This window comes from Procambarus clarkii, unplaced genomic scaffold (assembly GCF_040958095.1).
Source record: "Procambarus clarkii isolate CNS0578487 unplaced genomic scaffold, FALCON_Pclarkii_2.0 HiC_scaffold_223, whole genome shotgun sequence".
NCBI classification, from domain to species: Eukaryota; Metazoa; Arthropoda; class Malacostraca; order Decapoda; family Cambaridae; genus Procambarus; species Procambarus clarkii.
The window spans coordinates 25,001-30,970 of NW_027189256.1; positions in this window are offsets into that span (position 1 = coordinate 25,001).

The following is a 5,970-nucleotide window of genomic DNA, read 5'->3' on the forward strand; positions in this document are numbered from 1 at the left end:
GTAACGTCAGACTGATCTCAGCATGACATGAATCACAGGCTGCTTGATCACGAAATCTATTGTGTTCACATATTGCATATATAGATTTTTATAGAATTTTAGATTTTTACTTTTATATTCTGTTACAGATATAGTCTATATATTTCGAGCTATTACATATATTTTGTTGTATTACTCAATCTTAAATAAATATAATATTTTAATTCTCTTTTTGTACCCTATTTGTAATTTACACGTACATATATAGGATGTCCATTTCTTTCTCAGATATGTCTTCTTTCTTTCTCTCCCTTTCTATTTCAGATATTTAAAAAATTATTATACCCTGATTTACCCTAAACGTTTTAATGTAGGTAATTAAAAGATTATAAAAAGGTTTTTTTAAATGTTATTTATTTACGTTCTAAGGTCGTATATAAAAATTCTCAAAAAACATTTTTAAAACGTAATTATAAACGTGCTGAAAACAATGAAATGTCGTTTTTAGAATGTTTTAAAAACGTGAAAATGTTTGCTGGGTTGTGCTGATACTTTTAATACCCTATTAAAATCCCTTTTGTTGTGTCCATTCATCCACTTGTAAACCTCTATCACGGTCCGTCTAATTACCAAAAGCTACACAAGCTTCAGAAAGCTTCCTGGCAATACGTTAGTAATGAATAAATATGATATATTTACTCATTATAATGTTGGTGCTGAATGTACAACACAAAAAAACATAATTTTAATCTGAAAAAGTATCTTTTTTATAAAGAAATTAGGCGAAAATAAAAAGCTGGTAACGCCAAATAAAGTCGACGATGCAAGCGTCAGTTAGGTTAGGTTAGGTTAGGTTTGGTTTGGTTAGGTTAGGTTAGGTTAGGTTAGAATAGGTTAGGATAGGTTAGGTCAGCCTAACCTAACATATCATATTCATTCATTACTAACGTATTGCCAGGAAGCTTTCTGAAGCTTGTGTAGCTTGTGGTAGCTTGTGGTAATTAGACGGACCCCTCTATCATGTCACCCCTAACTCTTCACTGTATAAACATCCACGGTTGTTTCAACGTTCTCCCAGTGACTATAAGAAATATTGCCGGAACAACCGTGGACATCTTCAAGAGAAAACTGGACTGTTTTCTAAGAGAAGTTCCGGATCAGCCAGGCTGTGGTGGGTATGTGGCCCTGCGGGCCGCTCCAAGCAACAGCCTGGTGGACCAAACTCTCACAAGTCAAGCCTAGCCTCGGGCCGGGCTTGGGAAGTAGAAGAACTCCCAGAACCCCATCAAGCAGGTAATGCACTCAAGTACTTACGAAGGATGATGAGAGTGCGAGGAACAAGGTGGTCAGGCGGAGCCAGTGACTCCTTCCTTCAACAGTTTTGTCTCTCCCTCGTGGTATATCCTCAATGTCTTCAGTGGTGTGGCCTCACCGCACACTTACACTGCCATAAGTGTCCTGAGAGTACTGTGGGAGGGACAATATGGCGGGTATTGTGGACACAGGTCTTTAAGACAGGCGAACCTCACGAGTCATGTACACGTCTATAGCAACCTTTGTTGTGATGACGTCACTCGCTCGCTCGCTTACCCGCCACGGTGCTCTTCCCATTTTCTTTGGTTACTGATCTTTGCAGACCTTTAATTAATCTGAGAGCCACTAATATTGGTGGCCTCAACGAGGACAGGAAGTTAGCGGCTTGTCAAAGGTCCTACCCATTTGCCTGGATGATCTTTTCTATCTGTATTTTAAAACCCAGTAGTTTTGGCGTTTACCTTATCCACTCTTTGGCGGGTAAGCTGTTCCACGGGTTTACCACCATATGGGTGAAAAAGCATCTCTTGTTTTCTGTCCTACATTGTGGCTTGTTGAGCTTGAACCCGTCGCTCCTCGTTCGTGTTACATCTGCCCTTTTGAAGAAAGTATTCGGATCGACATCATCCAAATTGTTTAGTATTTTAAGTGTTTCGATGAGCTCCGCCCTGTCATGCCTGGTTTGCAGTGTTGTTTGGCCAGTGACCCTCAACCCTTCCTGATACGAGAGATGACTAATCTCTGGTATGATTTTTGTTGCCCGGTGTTGCATCTTCTCCAGAGCAGCTATATCTTTCTGAAGATAAGGTCTCAATGCCTGTATGCAATAATCCAGGTGGGGGCGCACCAGACTTATACAATTGAAGGATTACTATAGTTTCCTTGAAAGTAAAGGCACGCTTGATTATTCCCAAGGTTTGGTTCGCTTTTTTTACTGCCGCTCCCACTTGTTGTGCAACTTTTAGTGAATGATGGATTCTGATTCCAATGTCGCATTCTTCATCTATCTGTTGTAAGGTAAAGCTGGCAATTTGGTAGTTGTGACGTGGAATGTTATGCCCTACAGGCAAGGTCTTGCATTTATCGACATTAAAGAGCATTTGCCAGTCATCTGACCATTGGTGGAGTTCATGTAGATCTCTTTGTAAGGTCTCAATATCACTTTCACTTCCTTCTTTATCATAGATCTTAGTGTCATCTGCAAATGTGTCATCTGGCCAACATTCCATCTCCCAGGATGAACAGGACCAGCAAAAGCTGCTTGACTATGTTATTATGTCGTCCCAAAATATTCCTGTGGAACGTGAAGGTGAAAAGTGTATTGAAATAGTTCATGCTCTCATAAAAGACGAATTGCGTGTCACTAAATAAAACCGACATTATTGCTGCCTACAGAGTAGGCAAAAAGAATCCATCAGGTCTGAACCAGCGAAAAAATCGCCTCAAGCTAGCTTCCCAGTCCATAAAATCGCATCTTGTCCGGACAGCTGCATCCCAACGAAAGGGAATCTACATCAACGAGTGCTTGACTAGAAAAAGACAGCAACTCCGCCACCGCCTGCGTCAAATCCGTCATCAAAACCCAGATGCGATTCATCAGTGCTTCGTTAGAGATGGCATGATTAAAGCGAGAAAGACTTCAGTTCGTAAAATGTTTACAATTGCTAATGAGGATAACCTCAACACTTTCCTCTCCCAATGTGGTTTGTCTCGCCTTATTATCCCTCTCATTGAGTCAACATAATTAACCCCCTTGTCACCTAGTGCGGGCTACGTATCCAAAGTCTCTTTGTTACACTTTTTTAAAGTAAATTTTAATTTAATGTATATTAGTCATTTATTGGACTTAATTAATTGAGTGCCTTAATATTTTCTTTAGTTCTTATTAATTATATGATCATAACTAAACTATTTATAGTTAATAATCATTAGATTAAACTTGCCTATGTTTATTATTCAACTTTTTATAAAATAAAATAAATAAAATGTTAAATAAATAAAATTAAATTAAATTAATTAATTAAATAAAATTAATTAAATAAATAAAATTAAAAATAAAATAAATAAATTTAAATTTTCCTTGCTTTCATAAATTACCTAGGTTGCCTAGCCTCGCCATACTCCCTTACTCCATTGTACCCCTGGCTTTGCCTGTGTCTCAAAATGCAAATTATTACTGACAGTGTACCTGAGAGAACTTGTAAGCAATCTACCTCAATTTTCTTTTTTTTCTTCATTTTGTTTTTGTCTTGTATAGGTCTTGTTTATATTTTAATTTTCCGCCTTTTATATCAAAATTTTGTTTTGTAATTGCCGTTCTTGCCTTGTTTTCCTACAACCAGCCTTCTTATGCAAACAAATATATACCCAGAACTAAACCTCTTATCCACTATCTTTGACAATCATCACTTTAATGATCAAAATTGCAGATATTTTACAGCACATGATGTAAACAATGTATTAACACATAATCACAATATCTCTGTAATTAACTTGAATGTAAGATCACTTATTTATTTATATATTTATTTATTTATATACAAGAAGGTACATTGGGTTTGTGAGAATACATTGGATAGTACAGTATTTACAATCTTGTAAAGCCACTAGTACGCGCAGTGTTTCGGGCAGGTCCTTAATCTAACAGATAATTTTAAGTAGCTAATTTCTATCAGAATTGATAAATGATAACAAATACATTGCAAGAGAAAAATGAGATGAGAGAGCTTAGTAAGTATATTAAAGCATATTGTTATATTAAAGCTCTGATTGATTACATTGACAGCTTGATTGGTAATTTAAACAAGATTAATAGACACCATACAGCAGATTGACAGTACATATAAGACAGTAATGATCACAATGGTAAAGATGTTCAGATTGGGTACATAAAGATTGGGAGACTGGGTAGCAATAGATACAGATAAACAGAGATTTATAAACACCATACAGCAGATTGGCAGCACATATAAGAAGACAGCAATGATCACAATGGTAAAGATGTTCAAATTGGGAACATAAAGGTTGGGAGATTGGGTAGCAATAGATACAGTGCAATTTTAAGGCAAAAAGTGAAAAACTATGAGGATGAAATTAGGTACTTTTTAGTATTGATTTTGAATGATGTAAAAGTTGGACAGCTTTTCAATTCAGTAGGGAGTGAGTTCCATAAACTGGGTCCCTTTATTTGCATAGAGTATTTACACAGATTAAGTTTAACTCTGGGGATATCAAAGAGATATTTATTTCTGGTGTGGTGATAATGGGTCCTAATACATCTGTCCAGGAAGAGTTTCAGACAAGGATTTGCATTTAAGAACATGGTTTTGTAAATGTAGTTGACACAAGAGAATTTATGGAGTGAGATTATGTTTAGCATGTTTAGGGAGTTAAACAAGGGGGCTGTGTGTTGTCTGAAAGCAGAATTTGATATTATTCTGATAGCAGATTTTTGCTGGGTGATGATGGACTTGAGGTGATTTGCAGTGGTTGAACCCCACGCACAGATACCATAGTTGAGATAGGGATAGATTAGTGCATAATATAGAGAGATGAGAGCTGAGTTAGGTACATAATATCTGATTTTGGAGAGTATACCAACTGTTTTAGAGACTTTCTTAGTTATGTGTTGTATGTGGGTACTGAAGTTGAGTCTCTTGTCTAGAAATAGGCCAAGAAACTTTCCATAATTTTTATTGCTAATGTTTACATTATCTATCTGAAGCTGAATTGCATTTGTAGATTTGCTTCCAAATAAGATGTATAGTAGGTCTTTTCTATGTTAAGCGTTAGTTTGTTGGTTGACATCCATAATTGGACTTTTTTTAGTTCATTATTAACAACATCATTTAGTGTATGTGGGTTGGGGTTGGAGTAGATGAGGGTAGTATCATCAGCAAACAAAATAGATTTCAGAATGTTAGAGACATTAGGCAGATCATTGATGTATATAAGAAATAGGAGAGGTCCCAAGATGCTGCCCTGTGACACTCCAACGGTTATTGGTAGAGTGGGAGAGGATATATATTAATGATGGTTACACATTGGTGTCTATCACTATGATAGGATTAATGGATATAGTCCAGTGCATGGCCTCGGATTCCATAATGATGAAGTTTACGTAAGAGGTAGTTGTGATTAACAGTATCAAAGGCCTTTCTCAGGTCAATGAAAAGTCCAATCGGAAACTAATTTTTGTCAAGGGCTGAGTAAATTATATCAAGGAGACTAATAATTGCATCGTTGGTACTCTTTTGGGAGCGGAAGCCAAGCTGACAGGGGCTAAGAATGTCGAATTTTACGAGATAGGAGTAGAGGTGTTTGTAGATAATTTTTTCAAATATTTTTGATAGTATGGGTAGGTTTGATATTGGTCTATAATTGTTTATGTCTGCCGGATTACCTCCTTTATGAATTGGCGTTACTCTTGCTTTTTTAAGGATATCAGGAAAGGTATGACACTCAAGGGATTTGTTGAACAGCAGAGCTATAGGTGGGGCAAGGGCATGGGAGGCGCTCTTGTATACAATGGATGGGATTTCACTGATGTTCTCAGCTTTGGTTTTTAGTGAGTGTATGATGGACACAACATCTGTCGGACTGACTGGTGAAAGGAGAAGAGAGTTTGGATAGCTGCCTGAGAGATATATGTGTTGATATATGTCTGAGTCTGTGGGA